We start from the raw sequence: 15,051 nt of genomic DNA on the forward strand, positions 1-15,051 counted from the left end.
ATTTTTCTTAATTAAAAAAAATACAAACTACTTTGCTGAACCTGCAGTTTATTCTACAATGTTTTCTTGTTAAAATTTCTAAACTTGTGTTGACATTAATGGATTTCATTAAGCTTTGCTTTTGTTATAAACTCTGGATTAGGAAAAAATGGCTTTCTTTAAACTGTTAATCTTTAATGATCATTATGCTCATTTCAAAGTTGCAACACTTTTCTGCAAATAGCTTTTTAGAGAGGTTTGCTGTTTCACAATTTTATCAGAAATTCCTTCAATGTGTATTTTGTCCATTATTCTCTTTGAAATTAAAGAGCTATAATTGCATCTTCCTCTCTTAAAAATAGCATTTAACGCATTTGTAACAATTTCCAAACATTTTCTCCATTCCTATATAGTATTGTGTTAAAGCCGACTAAGTTTAAGTTATTATTTTTCTCTTTGCCCCATTTAGCTGTGCTTGCAACTGACTCTATTCCTTAGAAACACAGCATGTTCTTCATCCCCGCCCCCCTTTGGGGAATGAGGGGATGAGGGATAGCTGTGTGTGTGTGTGTGTGTGTGTGTGTGTGTGCGCGCGCGCGCGCGCGCAGAACATTTCTAAATGTTACTGGCGCTGTTAAACAAATACTATCTTGACGCTTTCAAATGCTTCTACCTCCACACTATCATGCTGTTCATCTTTCCCTTGGCCTACCATTGACTTCTAAAGCTCATTCTTTAATTATTGCTTTGTTCGTTTGTTTGTTTGATTAGTTTTCCAAGGTTTCTCTGGGTAGCCTTGGCTGTCCTGGAACTTGATTTGTAGATCACGCTAGCCTCAAACTCAGAGATCCACCCCCTGTGCCTCCAGAGTGCTGGCATTAAAGGCATGTGCCCCCATGACCAGCATTGTTTTATCTTTTCATAGTTGTTCCATATTAGTATATATCTTTGAGAATGTGTCTATTCATATATAATATATTATTGTTTGGTCACATAAAAAAGAATTTCAGTTTCACTCTGTAAATCAATAGGTTAAAATTCATGTATACTTTAGCTCCATCAGAGGTACAGTGCTAAGAAAATTCTAGGGTTAAGAAAGAAAGGAAAAAGTTAAACCCAGCTGCCACTGAAACACATTTGCATTTTAGTGAAAACAGTTTCTGATTAAGTCAGCTTATGAGACTTCTAAAACTAAAATACCTAAAAATCTAGAATTTCTTTTATCAGAAAATAAACAAAAATGATACATGGTAATTGTTATTTAAAATAAAACTAGTATGATTTTGGAAGACTATAAAATTTGAAATTACTACTCAAAAGTGCATGAGAATACCATCCCACTTGTTTTAAACATAATTTTAGCTCTACTTATTAAATTCTTGATGAGTCTATATTTATTTTATATTTCCTGTTATTTTCAGAGGACTTATAAAACTCAAATGTTTCCTCATAATTTCTCAGTCTCTTTTGTTAATTAAACTTTCAACCATATCCATCTACTCTATATCTCTGGAAATTTATATTAAAGAAATCTTGCCCTTACTCTTGTTCTGCTGTCAGTTCATATTAAAAGTTCAGATGAGGTGTGATTATTTCTTTCTTGTCTGCTCAGAGATTCCTTTTTGTCCCTACTACTTTCCTGATTATTATAACCAACTTAATCCTTCCCCTAAGATTCCTTTAAATAATTTATGTTTCATATGTCAGATATTCAGAAAAATCTACTTTAATATATTCATCAGTTTCAAATAGTCATTCTTTATGACAAAAAAAATATATCCACATTAAGTTCTTGTGGCAGTCTGTATGTCCATGCTACTCAGTACCGCAGCATACAACACTGCAAGATTTTCAACTTCCATGTCGCATCCAGTTAAAAACGGACGTAATCCTCAATATATTTTGTTCTCATAACTTTCAGATTTTGTGACTCCTCACATGCCCTAGATATTATGGAATTATTGGACCTCCACATGAGAGAGTTTCCTTCAGCAACTGTGTTAGGTGTTTCCAAAATTGTCTATTATTCAGTAGTTGCTCAAATATTTTCTGGGATTCAGAAGTCATCATACTCAAAGTCATGATTTACTACTTCAATAAAATAACTTCATCAAAGAATGTCTCCAAACGTTCTACGGAAATGGATTTGTACTCTATGCAGCTATGTTACCCTGCAACAATAAGTGAAGAGAATCAATGCATTCTCTGCAGTGACCTAGAACCTAGGGTCTTTAATCTCCATTCATTTAGAAGGAATAGAGTTCAAGGTCCATGAATCAGTTTCTTAAGTCTCAGACACTCCATCTAAAATATAAATTTGGATATAACACTATTCTCTTGCCCAATTTCCATGCCTAGACTCACTTTCAATGTAATCTTGGTGAAAAACAGGAAAATTAATGTCTTTATCCCTTATTTCTGCTGAAAGCACCTAGAGCTTTCTTCAAGTATGATGTTGGCTCTGAAAAACACAGAAACAAGAGTTTGCATAGTATTTTTTTCATCAAATATTCTACATTTTGTCTCACTTTATTCACATCTACTGAAAATACCACATTGTTCTAAAATTTTAACTGATATAGTTTATTATTTTTAATTTTCATATTTTATTCATTTTTTGAAAAAGATATGTAATTTTTGAGATTAATATAATTAAATTTATTCCTTCATTTTTCGACCCTAAAAATTGTCCGATAAACCCTTCCCTCCTCTCCTTAAAATTTATGGCCTCTTTCTTCACTACTTGGTACAATATGCACATATGTATACATCATATATATGTATACATATATTTTCCAAAACATAGTATGCTCAGTCTGTATAACATTACTTGTATGTATATTTTAAGGGTTTCTCATAAAGCTATAGACAATAATTTGATGTGATCTTCCCTGGGGAAGGCCACAGCTCCCTCCCTAACTTCCCTCAACTGCCTACAGTTCTTTGAGTAAAGTTGAAGCATAATGGGCTACCCTGTGAGATGCTCATCAGTGTCTACTTTGGTCAGCTCACACTTAACTGACAGTACATTATGATTACTTATTTTCAGATATTAAAACGTCTTTTATTCCTAGGAATAATTTCAATTGCTCACTGTGTATAAACCTTTGCATGTTTCTGAACCTGGTTTCCTAACATTTTTTTAATGTTCTTTGTAGCAATATTAATAAGTAACATTAGTTGCAGAGTTCTTTTCATGTCTTAGTCTTATTTTGGAATCTGAGAAACTTTGTTGCATAGAATGGATTGAAAAGGTATCCTTTGTTCTATATTTTTAATGATACTATGAAAATTTGGTATTTATCACCTTTAAGTATTTGGTAGAATTCAAAAATACAGGCTGTGACCCTGGGTTGTTTTTTTGTGAGTACACCAATTATTTACTTTATTTTTTGTGTGCACTTCAAATTGTCTATTCCCACTTCAGCTAGTCATTTTTCATCATTTTATTTTTGTATCAATTTTTCTACATTCACAAATTTTCTGCCAAAAATAGTCTATAGTATTCCTTTATAATCTTCATTATACACACACACACACACATACACACACACACACACACACACACACACTCACACACACACATGTGGTATTGTATTCCCCCAAATATTGTGCATGCTAATAAACTTATCTGGGGTCAGAGACAGAGCAGTCACAATATTAAACATAAAGGATAGGCAGTGGTAGCACACGCCTTTAATCCTAGCATTCCAGAGGCAGAAATCCATGTGTTCAAGGATACAGACAGGCATGTGACTCAACACGCTTTTAATCCCAGAAAGCAAGCCTTTAAACCCAGGGAGTGGTGGTAGAAAGCAGAAAGGTATATAAGGCATGAGGACCAGAAACTAGAAGCATTTGGCTGGTTAAGCATTTGGCTGGTTAAGCATTCAGGCTTTTGAGCAGCAATTCAGCTGAGACCCATTCTGTATGAGGATTCAGAGGCTTCCAGTCTGAGGAGACAGGACCAGCTGAGGATCTGGTCAGGTTAGATAGCTGTGGCTGTGGTTTGTTCTGTCTCTCTGACCATCCATCCAGCATTTCACCCCAATACCTGGCCCCGGGTTTGATTTTTTAATAAGAACTTTTAAGATTCCTGCGAGAGAGAGAGAGAGAGAGAGAGAGAGAGAGAGAGAGAGAGAGAGAGAGAGAGAGAGAGAGAGAGAGAGAGAGAGAGGAGGCTAATAGTAGTAGTGTCTCCTTTTTCCATTTTGATTTTTGTAGGTTGAATCTTGATATTATTTCCTGATTAATCTATCTAATGATTTGTTGGTCTTCTTTGATTTTAAAAAAGCTTAGAGTTTTTTTTGTGAGATTTCTTTATTTTTCTATTACTTGTTTTATTACTTTCTAATCAAACTTTCTCCATTCTTTCCACTTGTTTTTCATTTACTTTAGTTTTCTTTTCTTGGGGTTTGAAAGAGACAGTAATGATATCTATGTGAGGTGTTCTGCTATTAGTTTTTTTTTTTTTCAATCTTCTATGCTTCTCTCTAAAAGACATTTAAGCTGTAATTTGTACGGTTTCATTATTCTTCTCTCTTCTCTTCTTCCCCTCTCCTCTCATCTCCTGTCTTCTCTTTTCTTCTCAACCCCTCTTTTTCCTAGTCACTTTTGGTTTGGCAAGATCTTATTACAGAATGGCCTCAAATTACATGGTACTTTCTCCTCCATCCTGTGTGCTGGGATTTCCCTTTCACACCACCTCCCCCAGCCCATTCAAATACTTTGCCAGTTTCACATTTGACTTGATTGCCTCATTTCTAACTTAACTTTTTACTCTTCACATTTGACTCTTAATAAGTTAACCAAGTTTGTTTTTCTATTTCAATGTCATCAGAGATTAGCTGAATTTGTGGAATTCTGTTTAACTGTATAGCCTGTTATACATCTTGAAGAACATTCCCTGAGTATTTGCTAAGATAAACATTTTATTGCCTATTCACTGTTGTATAAAAATATTAGAGATGTCTATTGTACTGTTCAAATAGATCATTATCTAGCTCATCGTCTCTGAAATTTAGCTATTAACTCTTGAAAGTAAGCTATTGAAGTCCCTGAATATCACTGAACTGTCTTCTCCCATCATTTCCCCAGTGTTTGCTTCATGAGTGTTGGAGATAGGTTATTAGGTACATGCATGTTATAATTATTATATGGTCCTTATGGATTGAGAGTTTTAAATCATTAAAAGATTCCCTAGTCACATTTTTGTTTGGAAATTCATTTTTATACTAATCTAGTCTAATTTCTGAGCTTTCCCATGTGTATTCAGGTGTATTGCTGGTTAATTTGATACATTTTCCAATCAATTTTCTCTCACCTTGGTTGTTTCTTTAAGACTAAAATATGTATTCAACAGACAATTTATATATGAGTTCTTGGTTTTAACTCTAGTCTGACAATCTCTGTTTTCCAGTACGTTGTTTGATTCAGTCATGTTAAAATATGTCCATGTAATCAAATTCATAATTTTCTTTTCTTTTTATTCATGTTATTTTTCTGTTAATTTCTTTTTTGATTAATTTAGCATTTAAATGTATTTAATATTTTTTCAACATATTTAGCTAATTTATCTTAAAGATATTTCTTTGAGCCATAAGAAATTTATCACTCTAATCCCTCATTCCTTTTCTGCCAGTTTTATGATATTATTGTCATATATGCTATTTCTATAAATGTTATAAACTGAACAGCATGTTATGACATTCCTCAGAGATAATAGGTTTGATTCTAGACCACAGCAATAAAATAGATATAACAATAAAAAAGCCACACAATTCTTTTCCCTTTTACAATGCCTATAAAGTTTATGGTTATGTTATAAAATAGTTCATTAAGTATTTATCAGTATTATGTCTAAATATGTACTTACAAGTTTTTTTTTATTCATGTCAGTCTTATAGAAATATTTCTCTGTAGCATTTGCTATGTTCTTGGGATCATTTTACTTGTCTACTGTTAATCTTTTTTCAACAATAGAGAGTGTCATTTCAAAGTAATGCTGCTTTAATTATATGTAATAGTATAAGACTTTATTTTACCATTGTTTATCAGGAGTGTATTATATAACAGGAAACTATTTCCTTTGTTTACCTATGAGAAACACTGCTTTACTATTAAAGTTGAATCATAATGTTATAATAACCCAGTCTTTATGATTAAGGGTTCTCTAGAGGAATGAAACTGATGGAATTACTGAATATAAATATATATGATTTATTAGAATTACTTATAGGCTGTGGTTCATGTAATCCAACCATGGATATCTCCTGATGGAAAGGGCAAGAATCTGGTAGTTGTTCAGTCCATGTGACTGGATGTCTTAGCAATCCTATTCTGGTCCTGGAGCTCTAGAGATCTTCTGGTTTTTAGTCTGTTTTGGAATCCTGAAGAAGTATGTTCTAATGCCAGCAGAGGCAGGTGTTTGTAATAGGACTGATGAATTTGCCAGCACAAATGAGAACATGCAGACAAAAAGAAAAACTTCCTTTTTCTGTATCCTTTTATGTTGGTTGCCACCAGAAGGTGTGTCCCAGATTGTCAATGGCTCTTTTAACCTCAAATGATCCGATTTAGGGTAGATCTTCCCACTTCAAATAATCCATTCCCTCACAGGTATGCCAGCTGTTTGGGTTTTCATTAGTTTGAGATATAGTCAAGTTGACAACCAAGAACAGCCATCACAGATTCATATCTTTGGGCTCCCTTTCTCAGTCTCAGTGTCTTTTTATATATGCCAAGCATAGAATTAATTTCTTCAAAATTATGAAGCCTTACAAGTTGTACTTCAAAATTAAAATCAGCTTTTTCCAAACTCCTGCTAATGTTAATAGCCACATCACTCTTCAGGAACCATTAGCATTCCTACTGGCAAAAATATTTTGGAAATATTTTCCAAAAGATTTTATTATTATTCTTTTTAATTTACTTTGCATGGATACCTGAGAGGATAATAGAAAAAAACTTTATTAAATCATAATAATTAAAGTTGAGGTTATTCCTTGCTTGGTGGACTACAAAGTGCATACTGTATCAAGAGGCATGGGAATAATACCAATGGCCCTCTCAACCAGAGATCATGATTCACTGGGTTTATATTTAATGAGAAATAACAGTTGAAACAAAATTATGTTGTTAACAAGTTAAGTTCCCCACTGTGGACATAACCTGCTTAGCAAATAATATTGAAAAATGATTGTATCTTCCTTGGACTGCCCATATTGGTAGGTTGTGACTGAAAACTAACAACAGTATTCCTTGCCTAAAGGCATGTTCTTTTTTTGTATGCATTATCACAATTTTACATGTTATATTTAATCATATTCTTTTCCTTCCCCAACTCTTCTTATATCCCCCCACCTTCGCCTCCACCTTACCTCATGTTATTTATATCTCTTTCAAGAAAAAACAAAAACTTCAACAAACAAGTAAAAAACAAATGTAAGTACCAACAACAGTCCCCTTCCCTGTGCCCCCCCCCAAAACCCACTAAAACAAAAAATAAAACCAACAAAAAACATAGAGTCCATATTTTATTGGACAGCTATTCACACACAAGGGGCTTGACCTGTAGATAGATATAGCACATTTCACTCCATTGGACAAGCCTCATTTTCCTTCTCCCAAAAGTTACCAATTACAAATGGCTTCTGGGAATACATTCATCCATATGAGTGCCTAATTCATTACTTAAACATGGATGCACAGGCTATCTATTCAAAAGAAAGCACACTAAATGCATACCACTTTCAAGTTGGTGCTTTTCTATATGATTTAAATCTCATCCCAGTGTTAGGAGGAACTGTATAATTTTATATATATTAAGAATTCTAAAGTAGAAAACAACAGCAACAAATAGTCTTGGTTAGACGGACATGGGGCTTTGTGCCCACATTCCCTCTTCTGTGTTGGGATTTTGTTTTCCTTAAACTTGTTTTGTGCTTCATATCAGAGCCTTCATATGTTTTCAAGTGGGCCAATCATGTTGTATCTGGATGACACTGTTTCCTTGGAGTCATTCATCACCTCTCAATCTTAGAATCTTAGAATCTTTCCACCTCCTATTCTGCAGCAGTCCCTGAGCCTTAAGGGAATGAGTTCAATGATAAAAAAAAAAAAAAAAAAAAAAAAAAAAAAAACCAGCAAAAACAAAATCCCATTTAGGGCTGAGTGCCCCAGAGTCTCTCACTCAGTTCACTGCCCAATTTTGGGTCTCTACCTACCATTGACTACAAAAAATGAAGCTTCTCTGATAACACTCAAGTAATATATTGAAATATTGGTATAACAATGTGATATTAAGAGTCATTTTATTACTATGTTCATTTCATAGAACAATAGTAGGTTTTCCCCTAGATCCAAGATTTCTCTAGTCTCAGATTCTTGACCACTTGGGCTTTATATACAATTAAAAAAATGGTGACCCTCTTTGTGTCACTGCTGTACCAGTATGTCTTACAGGCAGGTTGCTAGTATAAGTCACAGGTCTTGTATCTGGGTGATACTGATGTCTACTCCTCTCCTCCAGTAACATGCAGAGTCCCTTCCAGCACCATGAACACTAGTCAGTTGGGATGAAGTTCCTAATGTGGTGCTAGCTCCATGTTCAATGATATTAGTAAGTGCCATCTTCATTGGTTTACAGAGGGTTACCACTGTCACTGGTAATAGTGTTTAGTGTTTAATCTTTAATCTTTCAGGAATGCAGTATGGGACAGCTTTGGCCAATGAGTCAACAAGATGTAACCCATTACTTGTATTGGGGATTTAATTTGGTAGCATAAATGTCTAGTTGGGGATTCTCTTGCCCATGTATAGGAACTCCATTTAAATTCCTTTCATATATGCATGTGTTTCAGGAAGCTTCTAAAGTAGTTTGTTTCCACACTGCTTTTCAAAAAGCCCTTAGTGTTAGTTATCCCACCCCGTTTTCCCCACATTTAATCTTTCTAGTTTCCCCATTATTCCTTTATAACACTATATTCTTTTTTCCTTTTCTTGGAAGATACCCTACTCCCTTCTGGTCTCTTCCTAGCTACCTAACCTCTATGGATATTCTAAATGAAACACACATACCTAAAATTTGAAAAAAATATCATCCACATGTAAGATATGCAAGGTTTGTCTTTCTCAGTCTGGGTAATCTCATGCGGGACAGTTTGTTCTAATTCCACAGATTCATCTGAAGTTTTCATAACAGCTGAATAATATTTCATTGGATAAATGTTCTAGATTTCAGTTGATGGACAGTTGGGCCATATGTGGCCAAATTCAAAGAGAATAGGAAGTAAAGAGAAACAGAGGAGAAATATTTTTAAAAAGGTTTAGTTTGGCCAGAAAGATACTTCATGTAAAATTAGAGTAAAAAAGAATGAAGTCAATTAACCTGGTACTTTTCACCAGAGCATGAGGGGAAACTCAGGGACCAGCAGCAAGGCTATAGTCATTCACAACACTGAGATATGGAAATACAAAGTTATGTCAAAGACTTTCCAGGGAAGATAATTTGAGCAAACTCTTTGCAACCTTTATGTCCACAACTCTCCATTGGATCATTGGTCATAGATCTGGTCAAGAACTTTGAGATTGGTGCAACCCTTCAAAACAGATGGTTTTTTACAGCTAGTCATGTAGGCAGACTTTGGTGGTGTCTGCATAAAGCTCTTGTTGGCACATAGAGTTATGGAGGATGACATGATATTTTGAGGGAAAGCCTGGGAGTTTAAGCTAAGAGTGGGATCCCTGAAAGCAGCCTTTGACTTAGTGATATGTGGACTTAAAAAATTGAAAACAAGGCAACAATGTACACCCTAGGAAGATGGAGTTGTTAGAAACATTAAGTGGTCACTGACTGAAGCTATAGGCAATATGAAAAACTTGCCTAGGAGAGATGGTGAATGAGATGCAAGGTTTCAGAGGCTGGACTGTTTGAGACTCCAGGAGTCCAATAGAAGTAGCTTGATCAGGATACTCAAAACAGAGAGTTTGCACAAAATTAGTGTGCTCTAATTCTTTCTCTCAGTCCATCTTTTTTATTTTCCTATTCCTCTACTTTGAGGGGGGACAATTATATCTTGTCATTGTAGCTAGAAATACGTAGTTTTATTTTGGACATTTAGAGAAAAATCACAGGTATGTTAATTTGAGACTTGGAGAAGACTTCTGGCTTAGAGAATTGAGCAATGATGAAAAAGGTGAGAAATTATGATTCTGGATGAAAGACCAAATACATTTTGCATTGTGAAATAGATACAAGAAGTGTGTGTGTGTGTGTGTGTGTGTGTGTGTGTGTGTGTGTGTGTGTGTGTTCTAGGAGAAGAACATTATAGTTTGGATAGGACTCTTAAAGTCTCATGTATTTCAAGCTTGTTCTGCAAAATGGTTCTGTTAGGAGATTGTGGAAGTGTGGTGGCATATTGTGGCTTCATGGAAAGCCATTTGTTTCTAGAGGCACACCTTTGAAGAAGACCTTGATCCCTTCCTTTTTCTTTTTTGTTTCCAAGTCAAGGGAAAATTTTTTACCTGTGCCACCATTTATCTCTGCCATGCTGTACCTCCAGAGATTTAGAGTAAGAAGACAAATCATTCATGGATTGACACCTTCAAAACTGTGAGTCACAATAAAACCCCTCATCTCTGTAACTTGATGTATGTCAGGTATTTGTTACAGTAATACAAACCTCACTGACATCCTTCACAGAGTAAAAGAAAACTACAAAACAAAAGGAAATGTAAAAATAAGGAAATGCAATCATGGAGAACTATTTCTAAAGTTTATTTGGAAACTTCCCACAAATAATGTAAATGCATACCTCTAAGTTAAAATCCATGTGATTCTTTTAAGTACAAGGAAGACTTGATCACACTTTTTTGTTTGTTTGTTTTTTTGTTTTTTGAGACAGGGTTTCTCTGCGTAGCTTTGTGCCTTTCCTGGAGCTTACTTGGTAGCCCAGGCTGGCCTTGAACTCACAGAGATCCACCTGGCTCTGCCTCCCTGATCACACTTTTAAGATAAGCAGAGGGTGACATTTCTTAGTCCTCAAGGACTTTATATTATTCAGTGTCCTAACTCAATGTAGACTGAAATGAGTTAGAGTTGCAAAAGGACACAGGATGGAGCCATGGACCAATGAAAATAGTCAGGTCTTCTCAGAAATCAGTTAGTGTAAATCTAAGTGCATATGGAAAGAACTAACTCATGGTAGGACAATTTGTTAGCCCACAAATCTTAGTAACCAAAATATGTCAGATACCATAAACTACATATGTTTAACTTGCTATGTGCAGTTAGAAATCTAAATTTTTTTCTTTGATGATTTATTTATTTTATTCCAAATTTTTGGTAAAATGATGGAGTGACTTCACAATGTCTTTCTACCAGAAGTTTCATCAATTTTATTCTTTAGCATCTGAAGAATCCTTTGATGTCTTTCTCAATGCAAACATTATTTATTTCTCCTATACTCTTAGTTTTCTGTGACTATTTGTGGAGAGACGGTAGGCCAACACATGTGTGTTTTAGCTCATAGATCTCTGGAGAAACATTGGATATATGAAGAGTTCATGAATTCACCTAGGATTTTTATCATCATTTCGATAATTCTATTTCTTCATTCTAGATTTCCCTCTGTGGTGATTAAACTTGTCAGCTTTATGAAATTTAGAATCATCATGGACACTAACCTGTTGGCATGCCGAGTGGCTAGATAGGGTTGATACATATGAGAAGACGTACCCAAAATATAAGTAGTATCATTTCATTGGATGAGGCTCTAAATTAAAAAATAAATGTAAAGAGAATGGAACAGCAGCATTCACTGCTTTCTGCTTCCTAACTTTTCACACAATGAGCTCTGCTTCCTCACACCCCTGCTACCATATCTTCACTGGCATAATGGACTATACCTTCAAAGTGTGTGCTAAAATAAGCCTTTCCTTTTTATAGCTGGTTCTGCTAACTATTTGTCAAGATAAGTAACTAACACATCCTCCTCTCCACCCTACATTTTTCTCTGCCACAAAGACAGAAAGAAAATTCCCTGCTTGTGTCGCCAAGTCCTATCAAGCTTTGTGGGGAGCAGTGCAAACCACCCCTGCTTCACTGACACTCCCCCTTATTAAGCACTAGAGTGTTAAGGAGTGCAGGAATAAGACTATTCAGTGACCTAGATGAAATTAAGTGTTATTAACTTGACTGTATCGGATGGATGTGCTTTTAGATATGTGCAATTAGCAGTTGTGCAAAAATGCTATGGGATGGACACCTCCCAGTTAATCTCAGTAGGGCTATAAATGGGTATGCCACCAACTTGGCAATACACAGGAAGCACCATAAGAACACCCAATTTCAGCTTATTTTGATGCCATCTTCTATATTTTCCATGAAATATTATTCATTATGTTGTTAATATATGTTTAAGGCTACGCATATTACTCAGTTTGGAAAAGTTTCCCCATTTTTAAATCATATGTTTGTGTTTTATTTGATGATAAAATGGTCAAGAAGAAAATGTTAACCAGATTTTTCTTTCTTTGTACCTCTGGAAATAAGACTAATAAATGTTCAAGTATGTATTTCTCTGATTCAGTCTTTTATTCAACAGCTGTTAATGAATAAGTCCAAGAAAACAGGTACAGTGACCTATAAACAAAAGAAAATAAACAGGACAAATCAGCCTATATGGAGTTGCTAATAATTTAGCTAATTTTAAGTTGTTGAAAAAGTTTATATGCAAAATAATTAAAACAAAAACATGCTTCCATACTTTCCTACCATTCATTCTCTTTTAATAACTGTGTCTAACTAATTTTCCTCCCTGGCCTCTCTTGTTTACACTCTTTTTACTTCATGATAATAGCTTAAGTACTTATTAAATAATTAATTTTAAAGAGAGTGTATTAGGGTAAATATTTTCAATACTTCAATTTGTCATTAATATATAGCCTTCAGTGTTCACTGGGATCTGGTAAGTTTGGAGTAAATGCTACCATTACCTAAAAACGTGCTTACTTTATCTATAACAGAGATGGCCTGTCGTACAATCTATAGAAAGGAGGACAGCCAAGAAATTTTTTCTGTTACTCGTCAAAGCCAAAGCATAAAAAATTATTTACCTGCCCCTACTTAACTCCAATGTAGTACACACCACAGTGTATACATCTGTGTTCTCTGTCTATTGAGCACTTCTGAGATTGGGAAGGATACTTTTAGTAATTATCTTGAAATACATTGTAACAAAAGGCATCTAGTGTTCTTCTCTGAGAATTATAAGAAAGCAATGTATAACAGGCACTTCTCTCATTCTTCATCTTTCTCCACTCGCTCCTAATCCTAACCAGTATGTTCTTTGCTTGTTTGGGTTCTTATACTTATATGACTTTTAATGAATTTGTAATTTTAAGCAAAACCTCCTTACCTTCACCCTATTGAGGTAATGATTAGTTCAGTTTCCAAATTAATGTCCCTTTTTATTGTTATATGAGTAATTTTAAATTATGAAAATACATAATTTTTACATCAATTGTTTTTCAGTTTTTATAAAATGGTATATCACTGAGACTAACAGATAGATAGATAAGATGATAGATAGAAACATAGATTTATAATAAATAGATAGATAGATGATAGATAGATAGAACTATTACCAAATCAGTATTCAATATTACTTAATCTGTGGCCTGTTTTTAATTTTTTCATTTTAAATTATTTTCATTTTACATACCAATCACAGTTCTCCCTCCCTCCCTTTCTCCTGCTCCTGCTTCCCTACCCCACATCCACTTCACAGAGTGGGTAAGGCCTCCCATGGAGAGTCAAGAAAGCCTAGCCTATCAAGTTGAGGCAGGACCAAGCTCATACGCCCACCCCCACCCTACCCCACTCCAGGCACCAAGGCTAAGCAAGGTATCCCACCCTTGGGAATGGGCTCCCAAAATCTAGTTCATGGACCATGAATAAATTCTGGTAACACTGCCGGGGCCCCACAAACAGACTAAACCAAACAACCATCACCCACATTCAGAGGGCCTAGTTCAGTCCCATGCAGGCTCCCCAGATATCAGTCCAGAGTCCTTGAGCTCCTACTAGCTCTGGTCTGCAGTCTCTGTGGGTTTCGCCACCATGATCTTGACCCCACCCCACCCCCTTGCTCATGTAATACCTCCTCTCTCTCTTCGACTGGACTCCAGGACCTTGGCCCAGTGCTTGTCTGTGGATCTCTGCATCTGCTTCCAAGAGTTTACTGGATGAAGTTTCTATGATGACAATTAGGGTAGTCATCAATCTGATTACAGAAGACCAGTTCAGGCACCCTATCCAATATTGCTAGGAGTCATACCTGGGGTCATCCTTGTGGATTTCTGGGAATTTCCCTTGCACCAAGTTTCTTCCTAACCCCATAATGTCTTCCTCTATCAAAATATCTCTTTCATTGCTCTCCCTCTCTGCCCCTCCCCCAACACAACCATCTAGTTCCCTTATGTTCTCATCCCCCATCCCCTTCTCTCTCCACCCCCCAGTTTATCCAGGAGATATCTATTTCTCCTTCCTAGGGTGTCCATGTCTCTCCCTCTTAGGGTCCTCCTCATTACCTAGCTTCTCTGGGGCTGTGAATTGTAGCATGGTTATCCTTTGCTTTACATCTAATTACCACTTATGAGTGAATACATTCCGTGTTTGTCTTCCTGGGTCTGGGTTACCTCACTCAAGATGATTTTTTCTAGTTCCATCTCTTTGCCTGCAAATTTCATGATGCAATTGTTTTTTTACAGCTGAGTAATACTCCATTGTGTAAATGTACCACATTTTCTTTATTCATTCTTTGGTTGAGGGGCATCTAGATTGTTTCCAGGTTCTGGCTATTAGGAATAATGCTGCTATGTTGAGCAAGTGTCCTTGTGGTATGCTTGAGCATCCTTTGGGTATATGCCTAAGAGTGGTATCGTTGGGTCTTAAGGTAGATTGAGTCCCAATTTATTTATTTATTTATTTATTTATTTATTTATTTATTTATTTATTTATTTTTGGTTTTTCGAGACAGACTACTTGAACAAGGACTTGAAACAAGCCCT

Source organism: Peromyscus maniculatus, chromosome 12 (assembly GCF_049852395.1).
Source record: "Peromyscus maniculatus bairdii isolate BWxNUB_F1_BW_parent chromosome 12, HU_Pman_BW_mat_3.1, whole genome shotgun sequence".
NCBI classification, from domain to species: Eukaryota; Metazoa; Chordata; class Mammalia; order Rodentia; family Cricetidae; genus Peromyscus; species Peromyscus maniculatus.